The sequence below is a fragment of the Diabrotica virgifera genome, chromosome 3 (genome assembly GCF_917563875.1).
Source record: "Diabrotica virgifera virgifera chromosome 3, PGI_DIABVI_V3a".
NCBI classification, from domain to species: Eukaryota; Metazoa; Arthropoda; class Insecta; order Coleoptera; family Chrysomelidae; genus Diabrotica; species Diabrotica virgifera.
In genome coordinates, this window is record NC_065445.1 from 25,305,397 (window position 1) to 25,317,625 (window position 12,229).

The 12,229-nt window shown below is 35.3% G+C and overlaps 1 protein-coding gene across 6 annotated transcripts in view; it reads right to left on the reverse strand.

Annotated features, from left to right (window-relative positions):
- LOC114349504 (AF4/FMR2 family member lilli) overlaps nt 1-12,229 on the reverse strand; it is a 692,430-nt gene that overhangs the window by 137,680 nt on the left and 542,521 nt on the right. The window lies entirely within an intron of this gene.

Here is a 12,229-nt window from a genome sequence, read left to right on the forward strand (position 1 = left end):
TTGTAATTTATTCAGGAATTGATACAAAAAGGCGCGCACGAATGTAGATTGTCTTGACTTTGATGTATGTATTTGAATATATTTTTAGTTTACTTATTTCCTTGCTATCTGTCACTGTAATAGTGATGTCGACATACAAAAATTACTTAAAAATCTACCTGCCAATACTGATCTACTTTTTAAACTACACACGTGCTGCTAATAATACGATACAGTCATACAGTGAATTGCATAATGCGATCGATATTGCAGAATTAAACAAAAGAAATACAAATGTACCTTCAGTGAACTGTGCTTTTTTTACTTCCTGTATAATCACGTAGTGGTTCTAAACTGAACGCAATACGACAATAAAAAAGTAATTCTTGTAACATCCATTCTCGTAATGCTCGAGTGCGTCACTAAAATTGTAATAAACAACTAAACAAGTTTATGTATAATATAAAACGTTTCGTAAATGTTTTACGTCGACCTTTGACATGAGGATTCATTATGCATGTAAACAGAAAGTGTCCAAAAAACGTATTGTGACTACAGCTACAGCTATAGCAAAAAATTGTTTTTTTAAACTGTTGATTGATGCATAAAATGTATTTACCATAATGTCAAATAATTTTGATTTTATCCCAATCTATCTGTGAAAAAAATGCACTCGGGGAGTGCCGACAGCAGAGTAAATTACCGTAAGGCAGTGCTCCATAAGTACAATGTGTTACTACTGACTGGAAGTATGCTCATGAAAGTATGATTGAACGATTGAATGAATAAGTACCTACTAAACTAAAGAAATCTACACATTGCAAGAAACAGAGAGTTAATGGAAAATGTGATCGCCAACATCCATTAGTGGATTTGCATTTGAAGAAGAAGAAGAAAACTAAAGAAAAGACAAAAATTACCCATTTCATTTTTACCAAAATATAAAGTACCTACCTATCTATTCATCAGTTAAACCCTAAACTCATAAATAACTCCGAGGGAACAGTTCCGGATATTGGAAACATAATACATATGACACATGGTTTATTCAAAACAAAACAATTCTCAACGAAAGAGTCCCTTAAAGAGTCTTAAAAGGCACTTGACATAATTTTTACCCTGAAAATCCTATGTTGCTAACTTTACCATCAAATATAATTTAGGTGAAGTAAAACGAAAGAAGAATGCGCTGTTGGATGTTGGGCTTTGGGTTGTATAATATGAATGAAAAATGGTTTATATTTGAGCAATGAATTTTTTTTAGATTTTTCGGTACATTTTATACAGTTTTCAGTAGATCGGAGATCAAATCAGTAGGTCTACTGAAAAATCAGTAGGCCCTAGGTAACCCTGCGTGAGGGTGCAACATAATACAATTCAGGGGTCTATGTAAAACATAAAAGTTGCGTAATACTTGAACGCTCCCTAAGAACAAGACATACGACGTAAAAAATTATTGTAAAAAAAATTTCAAAAATAAAAAACGTAAATTCCTATGGTTACCTGCCAAGGTATATTTTGTTAGCACCTGAAAATTTCATTTTTTTATAGACGTAGTTTTGGCACAGAAAACGAAAATAGCAAAACAGAAAATTTTTATTTCATAAAAACTTTTATTTTATAAAAACATCGTATTTTTATTTTTTGGCGTATCTGCAAGCCGGTATATTTTAGCAATCACTCAATCATAATTTGTTACCTCATATCCGAAAATACCCGCCAGCGTTGCACCAAACACAAACAAATAACAGTTGACAATGTTTTAGCATCAGGAAGCACAAATTTGTCAACAAAAAGAAGAGGAAAGCCAGATGGTAAGTAACGGTTCTGACACTCCAAAATATAGGTGATTAAACCTTTTTTGAGATCAACACGTGACAGCTTTAACATGCTCCCGACGGTAACAAAAGAAACCGCCAAAATAAGTGCCAGATTGTAAGGAAGTCGCCGAGACAAAACATCTGTTGCAGGGCAAGGAGGCCCGTTGCCTTTATATTGGGCCAAGGGACAAATTACGAGTATTAGCATTAGCGAGACCATTAACATAAGAAATGATATAAAAAAGGAATCCTAAAAATTGGAACATTTATCACGAAATACTTAATTACAAACTTTGAAAAATATACAAACACTAGAATTATACGCATTCTTCCAAACTCTAACCGCAGAAACAGACGAGCCACTTTGCAACGCTACTGTGTGGAGCCACAAAGTGGCTTAGACAGGCGATTTTGTAGCGTCAATGATTTTGTAATGGACGCCACTAGCAGCGTGGATCGGCGACAGAGGCTGGCCACTGTCGCTTGTCTGGAATGACACGTTTAATTTACATAAGAATTTACGACTAATCATCGGAAGCTACTTTGTGGCGCCAAAAAAGTAGTGCTGCAGAGTGGTTCGCCTGTTGCTTAGGTTAATCACTTACATACCTATATTCACACATAATCGTTCTTTTTCTACAGTTAGGTGTCGAGGGAAAGGCTTCTAGTCGTTGATAAATTTTCTCCATTCTTTCCTATTCTTCGCCATTTGTGTTGCTTCTTGACTTATTCTGTAATACATCTGCTATGCCGCTGTTCCACCCTTTTATTGGTCTGCCTCTTCTGTTTTACCCTATTGGTTTAGCTTCTCACACTCTTTTCCCTTGCCTGTTACTACCCATTCGTGGTAGATGACCGAACACCGAACCATGCTAATTTTTTCTCTTTTATTGTGTCAAGTAACTGTTTGATTTTAAGTTTGTTTCTTATTTCTGAGTCTGTCTGTCCTTATTGTCCCTATCGTTCTTCTGAGGTATTTCATCTCTGCTGCTTGTATCCCACTCTGGTGGGGTCTTCTTTTTAAGATCCAGTTTTCTGCTCCATATGTCAATGTTGGCCTATATAGTTTCACATAAATATTGTCATCTTCGTTTTCCTTGATATTTCTTTGTTGTTGAGGAATCCTCTATATAGTACGTGGAATAGTTTTCCATTACTCTTTAGTCTATTATTAAGATCTTCCTCGATGGTTCCTCTGTTATTTATTACTGTTCCCTGGAATTTGTGTAAGTTTGTTTTATTTTTTGTTGATATATCTCCGCTTTGATTAAGTCATCCCATTGTTTTCCTTGTTATTTTCATTTTCATCTGAATCACTTTTGTTTTGTGTTTTACCTTTACCTTCATCTGAATCACTTTTGTTTTGTGTTTTATCCTTAGTCATAATAACTGGAGAGAGACTGCTCCTCAACATCTAGAGCATCAGAATGAACTCTCAACTGGTAGCGACCTTCCCTATCCTGTGTAGAGAACCCTCAATGGCCGGCGAGTAATATTTCCAAGTGTAAAACCAGAAGCCAGTGCGGAATACCAACAGGAAAGTGTTCCATGGTGAAAGTACAACCTTGAAAATCAAAGGACAGAAAAAATGACAGGAATTTCGACAAAAGATCAATTAGAGCTAGGTGCGAGAGAGATAGCATGTAGTTTTATTTGCTCTCTCTCTCTCTCTCTCTCTCTCGTTCAGGGTGTGAAGGCTACCTCTAGTTAGAATATGCACGAAGACCAATAGTTAATCATTTCTTCTATCACCTCTAGCTAGAATATGCACGAAGACCAATAGTTATTCATTTCTTCTATCACTTTATCTTGTGTCCTTTACTATCCATGACTATCTTGTATTCTAATGTTTCTCTTCTCCTTCTATCTCATGGTTAATCACTTTTAATTTTGAATAATTGTTATATCATGCGTCAATAATTATTAAATTTGATAATTAACTTTTCACTCCAAATTATCATCGTATTTCAAAGTCCTCCAAGCTTTAATCGACTATTTTTTTATGACCACTACTTATTTTCTATTAGAGACCACGACCACTTTATTTGTACGTCAATTGACGATAATTCGTAAATCCGGCAACGTCGCCGATTGAGTTAACCGTTCTCTACGTCGGTCTCCTCGGTACCGTCCACTTTTCTTTGTTTCCGATTAGTTACCTTGCCTTCCGCTGTTCCCGGCTAGGTTTCTTCTTTTGCCTCTTGTGTACATCGGGTTGTTGACACAGACATCGAAATGCACACAAAACCCATGCGGCTGCTTGACGTCAAAACAGAGTACTTCAGTACCGCCTTAATAAACGACATTATAAAATATATTATATCTCCTAGAAATATGTTGTAGATTTTTTTCTTGCCTTGAAATTTATCGTGTTACTTGTTTGGTTGAATAAATCATTATAGAATTGATAGATCAGTGCATGCTAAAAGGGGCAGAAGGGTTTTCATTAAAAATTTAACTTTAAAAACGAATAATTTTAGCTTTAAAAACATCAACGAATTGAGAAGTATTTAGGACCGGTGACAACAACGGAAAATGTAACTCTTAAAGGTAATTGTAATACACAAGACAAAAGAAGTGCTGAGCTATCTACCATTAACACGATGGATTGGTTCTTCTACGTTTGCATTTTTTCATTGTTTTATACCTATCTATCACAGATCTTTTCCCCTATTGTTCTACCTTCTTTTACATTATTCCTGAAATGGACCACCAATTACTCTCGTTTTTAACATCAAATCTACGATGTTTTAAGTGTATTGTGTCTTACTTTTCTTTCTTCTTCGCATCTCGTGATCGTTCACGATCTTTGATTCTCATATAGGTTACCAACTTGAGTCATCATTATCATCAACAGATATTCCACCCATCGTAGATCCCTTTAGATGCATCGATTCATTGCTGTTCGTTGGTTTTTGCTACCATTCGTGACCAGTCAGTTGTTTGATGACATCAGTCCATCTGATTTGAGGTCTGCCTCTACGTCTCTTATTTGTTCTTGGTCTCCACCTAACAATTTGCTTCGTCCAACGGTTATCATCCATTCTTCCGATGTCACTGGCGAAGCGTCCATGTAACCACTGTTACCATTGGTAACAGTTAAAAATCTTGCAAATAAATATTATGTATTTTATGACGATGAATAATTCCATTTATTATTTTATTTTATTTTTACCAATAGAAACATATTATTATATTATGTGTTAATAGTACCTAATTCAGTAAATAGCCAGACACACGAAAATATTGGCGAGTTTATGTGACTCAGTTGCACTTTATTATATTCTGTTACCAGTCTCATTTGTGGTGACAATGAATGGTTATCTCGCTGTCGCTCGGGCGGCTCGGGACCGGCTAGTACTGAAAATTTTGAAGGAGCGATGGGCGTAAGCGCGCTGTGTATATCGGTAGGGCTGTTACCAGATTTAAATTTGCTAACAGTACCTATAATAAAAAGTGTTCGTGCAGTTCACCATGGATGAGTGTCGCTGCGTAATCGATCAACTACTTGAAAAGTAATTCTGATTGAAAAATAAAATAAGATTATTGAAAATGAAAGACCTATTTTAAACAATTTAAAAAAGGAATTTAAAAAATTAGCTCGATATTTTAAATTTAGTTGGTACAGTGAAAATCCTTGGTTATGTGGTTGCAAGAAAAATAGACTGTATTGTTGGCCATGTCTTCTGGTTTTTACAGAAAAATGGGTGGACCAGGTTCACGATTTAAATAGTTTTGGAGTTTTAAAAAAGAGACATGAAATTTCGGACAGGGTCGAGTTCGCTCCCAATGGTAAGAATTTTACCTGAACTAAAAAATGTAGAGTCCGAATTGGCTCCCATAGACAAAATTTATTTTACCTAAACATGTCGAAAATATCACCCAGCGTTGTCACATCTTTCAAATTTTCTCTTTTTGTTAGAAACAGGTACCTTCCTAGAAATATCTATGGGAAAGGAGGAAGACCTAACCCTTCGGTCCTACCTTAACTTTCGGGTATTAGAGTGTAGAGCGCAAACCGGCCGATTTCAGGTAAGAGCGCAAAACGGTCGAGCGCATACCGGCCGACACCGATAATTTGTGTTAAAATTGCCACATATGCCAATGTTGAACTAAAACCTTCTAAAATATACCTGAACGAAGCGGAGCGAACTCGACTTCACCCGAAATTTCTCCGTTACCTACATGTAAGATGTATACCCAATTTGATTCAGTTTGGCAAAACAAGAAGCAAAAGTTCCCTTAACCAAGCATTTAAAGCAAATATTGCTAAACATATAATGAGTTTGTTAAAAAAATATAAGGTACTCGTATATCCTTAGCTCACTTATAATAGATATGTACCGTATGTTTTTTGGCCGGACAAGAATTAGCGTTTCGTGGTCATTTTGAGGGCGACGGCTCTGACATTCGAGGCAATTACAGGAAATTGTTAACATTAATTGCCAAAAAAGATCAAAAATTTTGCCAACATCTAGAAACATCAACTGTTTTTTCGAGAGTTTCAAGTGATATACAAAATGATATTATTGAAGCTATATGTATATACTTTTAGCCATATCTTCATTTTTTAAATAAGATTTTTGCATCTGGTTTTGGTAACACTTTAGAAAAAGTCACGCGTCGCCACTGTCCGATGTGTCTTGTCCAGTTTCATTTTAGCATGGCAATATTTTTGATTGACTGAGCAGTTATTTGATTAATGTTTAGCATTCCCCGTTCCATCCTCTCTCTTGTCGTTTCCGTAAGAGAATCATGATTTCTTCCAATATTCCTAACATAACTCCGTTTCATAGCTCCCTGAATTACTTGGAGTTTGTGGACTAGAACCGGCAATACGTACTGATCTAAAGTAACGTACGTATTGAAAAAAAACTATCGATCGACCAACTTGAGTACCTCATCTAATTTATTGTCAACCAAAACATGTTACTCATTTGTGTTTCCAAATAGCTGTTTTGAAAGGTCATCCTTCGTTAGACGGCTTTTTTATTTCTGTTTTCAATTTTATTATGTTCGTTTCATAGTACGGATCGTCTTGAAGTCCAATATGAAAAATATTATAAATATGTTGTGTTTGCAGCTGCTGTCTTTCGAGTCACCTTTATTTCCTTTTGTAAAAATTCCATTTTCAATATACTGGCGCACAATAGTTGATTTTTTAAAATAAACTGACACATATCACTGATCTGTTTTCTGTGTTATACAGATAACATATATTTGTAAGCAGGCATTAATAGCCAAAATTAACATAAACCATTGTTGGCTTGTAACAGATACGCTTCTTGCTCTGATGATTTAAATGTATTATCTAGTTATAAATATCAACAGATAGATATGATCATATAAACATAACAGAAATATACGACAAACTGAAAAGGCGATTCAGAGCATCAATTTAAAAAAATCTCTATTGACTTTACTATACTTTCAAGAAATTGATTCCATGCGCCATTTCGTATTTTATTCACAAAATACATTTTGTTGATGTTTTTTTTGCACAAAAAATAACTACTTTTATATACTATATTTGTCCACTGCTTAATGTAGGCCTTCCGTAAATGTTCCACCTATTTCTATCTTCAGCTTCTTGCATTCAATTTGTGGTGATGCGCTTTATATCATCCGTCCATCTAGTCGGTGGTCGTTCTCTGGTTCGATATGCCCTTTTGTCTGGATCGCCATTCCAGAATCTTTCTGGTCCATCTATCAACCGTCAATCTGGCATCATGTCCGGTCCAAGCTTATTTAGCCAGAGCTATTCTTTCAACTGCATACGTGACTCCTGTTCTTCTTGATTCTACATTTAGTACTTTATCTCTGATGGTAATACCTAACATTGATCTTTCCACAGCGTATTGTGTAACTCTTATTTTATTTATTGTTCCTTCTGTATGGAAAGAAGGTAGTAAACAAGATCCAAATAACTACAGAGGTATTACCGTAACTAGTACACTAAGTCGATTGTACGGAAGAATTCTAAAAGATCTAATATGTGAAGAGCACCATCCATACGAATCAGAGGAACAAAGCGGCTTTAGAGCAGGTAGATCCACAATAGACAACATTTTCTCTATAACTCAAGTAATAGAAAAAAGGCTGTCAAGACGCCAAGAGTTGCATTTACTTATGGTAGATCTAACAAAGGCATATGACACGGTTCCCATTAATAGACTATGTGAAGTACTAGAAAAGACCAGCATAAATGTATCTATTATACAGGCACTCAAAGAACTATATAGAAACTCGACATCCAAAATTAAAAGCGGAAATAAAATATCAAAAGGTTTCCTGGGCACTAAAGGTCTAAGGCAAGGATGCTGTATATCGCCAGTATTATTCAATATATATATTATTGATGAAGCCCATAGACAATGGAAGAAGAAGTGCAATGGAATGGGACTACAGATAGGAGATGCGATACTCTGCACGCTGCACTATGCAGATGACCAAATTGTAATTGCACAGGACAAGGAAGATCTTGCCTTTATGGCAAGGAAACTAATAGAGGAATATAGAAAATGGGGCCTGGAGGTGAATACTAAAAAAACACAATATCTATGCGTAGGATGGGAAGAAACGGAGAACCTGAACCTGGAACAGGAGACAATTACAAGCTGCAATGAATACATATGTCTGGGAATAAAACTAACTAGTACAGGACGAAACGAAGAAAATATTAAGGAAAGGATAGTAAAGGAAAAACAGGTGATAGGAGTACTGAATTCGGTACTGTGGCAAAAAAATATAAGAACAGAAAATAAAAAACGAATTTACAACACAATATTAAAACCAGTGTTAACCTATGGACTTGAAGTCTGGCAATTAACCAACAAGTACAAAGATAAATTACTAGCCACTGAGATGGATTTTTGGAGAAGGTCAACAAGAAGATCTAGACTAGAACACATAGGAAACGACGACATTAGACACCAAATGGAAGTAGAAAGAACAATCATAGATGACATCGAAAGACAACAGCTAGTTTGGTACGGACACGTAAGACGAATGAACGAAAGGAGAATCTCCAAAAAAGTGTTAGAATGGACCCCCACAGAAAAACGAAAACGAGGAAGACCAGCAACTACATGGATAAAGAGCATCTCCAAGGCGATGTCTGAAAGAAATCTAAGAGAGGAAGACTGCCACAATAGAAAGGAGTGGCGATTAGGAACGGAAAGGCGTAGAACGCTATAAAACCGATATAATATACAGTTCCTTTTGTCATAATTACTGTTTCCGCACCATATCTAAGAACCAGTAAAACACATTGGTTAAAAACCTTTCATTAAACAAACTGGAATATGTATTAGATTTAAAATTTTGTTCAATCTACCAAAGGCAGCCCATGTGAGACATATCCTTCTTTGTTTTTAAATTGTCTGACTATCTTGGTCTAAGCGAATCTCATATCATAGATATTTGTAAGCTATTACTTTGTCGATGCTTTCAATCTGAATTTTATCACTGACTACAAGGTTGGTCATAAATTTTGTCTTGGAGGTGTTAATTTTAAGACCAATTGTTTTTGACTCTTCATAGAGCCTTTCCAACATTTCTGTAGCTTTATCGACCGATATAATGCAATATAAATTAATACACACTGACTGATTTAAATATAAAACAAGTAGCAATAAAACACCCAAGACATTGCAACCCATACAGAAGTTTAACTTCCTCTTTGCTTAAGAACAACAATGCTAAAAAAGTTTACAAAGCAAAGTATGCCAGTTAAGTGCAAAAGTTTACATAGGACTAACACGGAAAATTATTTTAAAACGAATACTGAACCACAAAAGTTAATGGATTCAATACAATAAGACTGATACCAGATTTACGTTTCATATTGTACATATGTAATTGAAAAAATAACGATGTATTCATAAGCAGAAAAAAGGCTCAAGCTAACTTTATTACAAAATTAGCTTACTGTGAGGTTTTATGCGCAATGTTGGTTGATAAAGAGCACTGGTGTGAACGAAATGAATTTATTGAACTATTTTCACAGATAGCTACATGAAATATGAAGTTATGTATATGCATCCTTCCACTTGTGTCTGTTTAGATAAAGTCTGTAACATAAGCACTTTGAACGTTTTTATAAGTAATTTTCCAACTTAAATGTCTTAGGTAATGAGTGATGGGCGATGTTTCAACCCTACGTTAACGAACCTTGTTATCACATTGTTGCGATAAGGAATTGAAGAGACTCTTTTGGTTTTTGAATATTATGCATATATAGCCCTAAAAAGGCTATGTTGCTACGCCATGAAACATGTATTAAAGTTAGTTAAAATATATAAGGCATGAACAAACACACAATTTCTTAAAGAACAAAAAACAGCAAATATCAACCCAGAAAAACGTGGGGGGCGACACGAAGTCTGCCATGAGTTAATATTTAGGGAACATTAAAGAATGAGTTTTCCGTGGTTTCTATTTATAAATATAATATGAGCTTAGATAAGGTTAACACATTCTGTAGAAACCTGCATAGACAATAATCATTATTCTCGTACAAGATGTATCTCAAAACAACATAAACAATCATCGGAAGTTGTTTTAGTGTGGCTGATGATTCTGACAACGCTCCAAACGAAATGTTTTAACTCGACTTCCTAACGGCCTAACCGAGCAATCGATATGTCGTATCTACTATGGGGATTAATATTATAACAGGAGTTCATTCAGACTATTAGCCCGAAAATATTAATAGAGCCGCGAGACGAAAATGAGATTAAGCAATAAAACAATGAACTGATTTAGGATAATCTTGCAATTCCGCACAGTATTTGTATGACATTAGAAAGTAATCTAAGCGTCTGTAAAAATAAACAATTTTAGGCCTGATCCCGCCCGCGTACCAAAAAAAAGTTTATTAATAGCAAGCTGAAAATTTGTTAATAGCTTAACGGTGTCTAGTCGGACAAACTTTGATGTACGGGAACACTCGAACAGGGGAAGTTTTAAATTGTGGAACAGTTTAAAAATTTGGAACGTCAGATTACGAAAACGCTCCATATATTTTGTCGGACAGAACTTCCAATTGATTTGTTACCGTTTCATTAAACTGTATCACCAATATAATTCCTGTCATTGACATGTTCTTCGTGTTGGACCTGGTGATAAATACCAGGCAAATAATTGGTTCGACAGTTGGTGATAAATACCAGTCTGATTATTGCATAAGAGTTTATTGTAATGGTAACAAATCAATTGGAAGTTGTGTCCGACAAAATACATGGAACGTTTTCGTAGTCTGACGTTCCAAATTTTTAACCTGTTACACAATGAAAACTTCTCCTGTTCCGGTGTTTCCGTACATCAAAGTTTGTCCGACTAGACACCGTTAAGCTATTAACAAATTTTTAGCTTGCTATTAATCATTTTTTTTTTTTGTAAGCGAGATCCATGCCTATTACATGTGAACGATCTAATCCTAATCTGACAGAAACGCATTAGGAATGAAAATGTATCTATCTGTAAATGAAATCCGTCTCTGTTTGTTTTGAAAACGTTCAATTTATGAGTTTTTAAAAAATTTCACACTGACTATTTTGTATTTTGAGAAAAAACAATTATTATTATAATGAAAATTAAGTACATGTTTTTGAATCTTGCCAATCAGTTTGAATCTTGCCACAAAAAAGTAGTGTTGCGTTTTTCTGTGGGTTCTATTTACATTAAAAATGATCGCTTACAATTCACGCTGATATCGCTTACAAAACAATTCGCCAATGCTAATTATCAAAGGCCGCCTCAGCGGGCTTATATGAGAACTACCTGTTCTGGAAAACCTTCGTATCGATAGAAACGGAGCATGGAATATTCGCGATAAAAAGATTATTCTCCACTTCGCTAAAGCACAGGTCCGCAATTAGGGGTATGTAACACAACATTGTCCCCTTCTTGCAAGCTGTTAATCCCGAACAACAGCTGAATAGACCAGGTCGGTGGATTTTGCTCTTGATAAGGAGAGAGTCTCTCCAGGTGGACGACCTTCGACCTCGGTTTACCGGGAAACAAATCCCTTCAACTCTCAGTTGCTTGATCTTTTCAAATTCTAGGTGGATATTTTCAAGAGTTCCCGTTATAAATATCATGTCTTTTGTCTGCTATATACCTGTTTTTATTTCAACTTTTTTAATCATGTCTTCTTTTGTCTCTTCGATTTCTTTTTTCACATCTTCTTTACTCAATTTTGAGGCCTCTATTTTTTATATAAGACTCACGTGCAACTCTCTGTCTTTATTGCTGACGAAGTTTCTCTTCAGCTTCCTTTTCATCGTGATGACGTCTCTCTTAAGCTCAATTAATTCTGGTTTTTATATATACTGAGGCTCAAATTTTACTTTAATGTAAACAGCATTCAAGGCAATGGCAGATAGGACACCACCAAAGCAATATAAAACGAAATGCTACTTTATCAG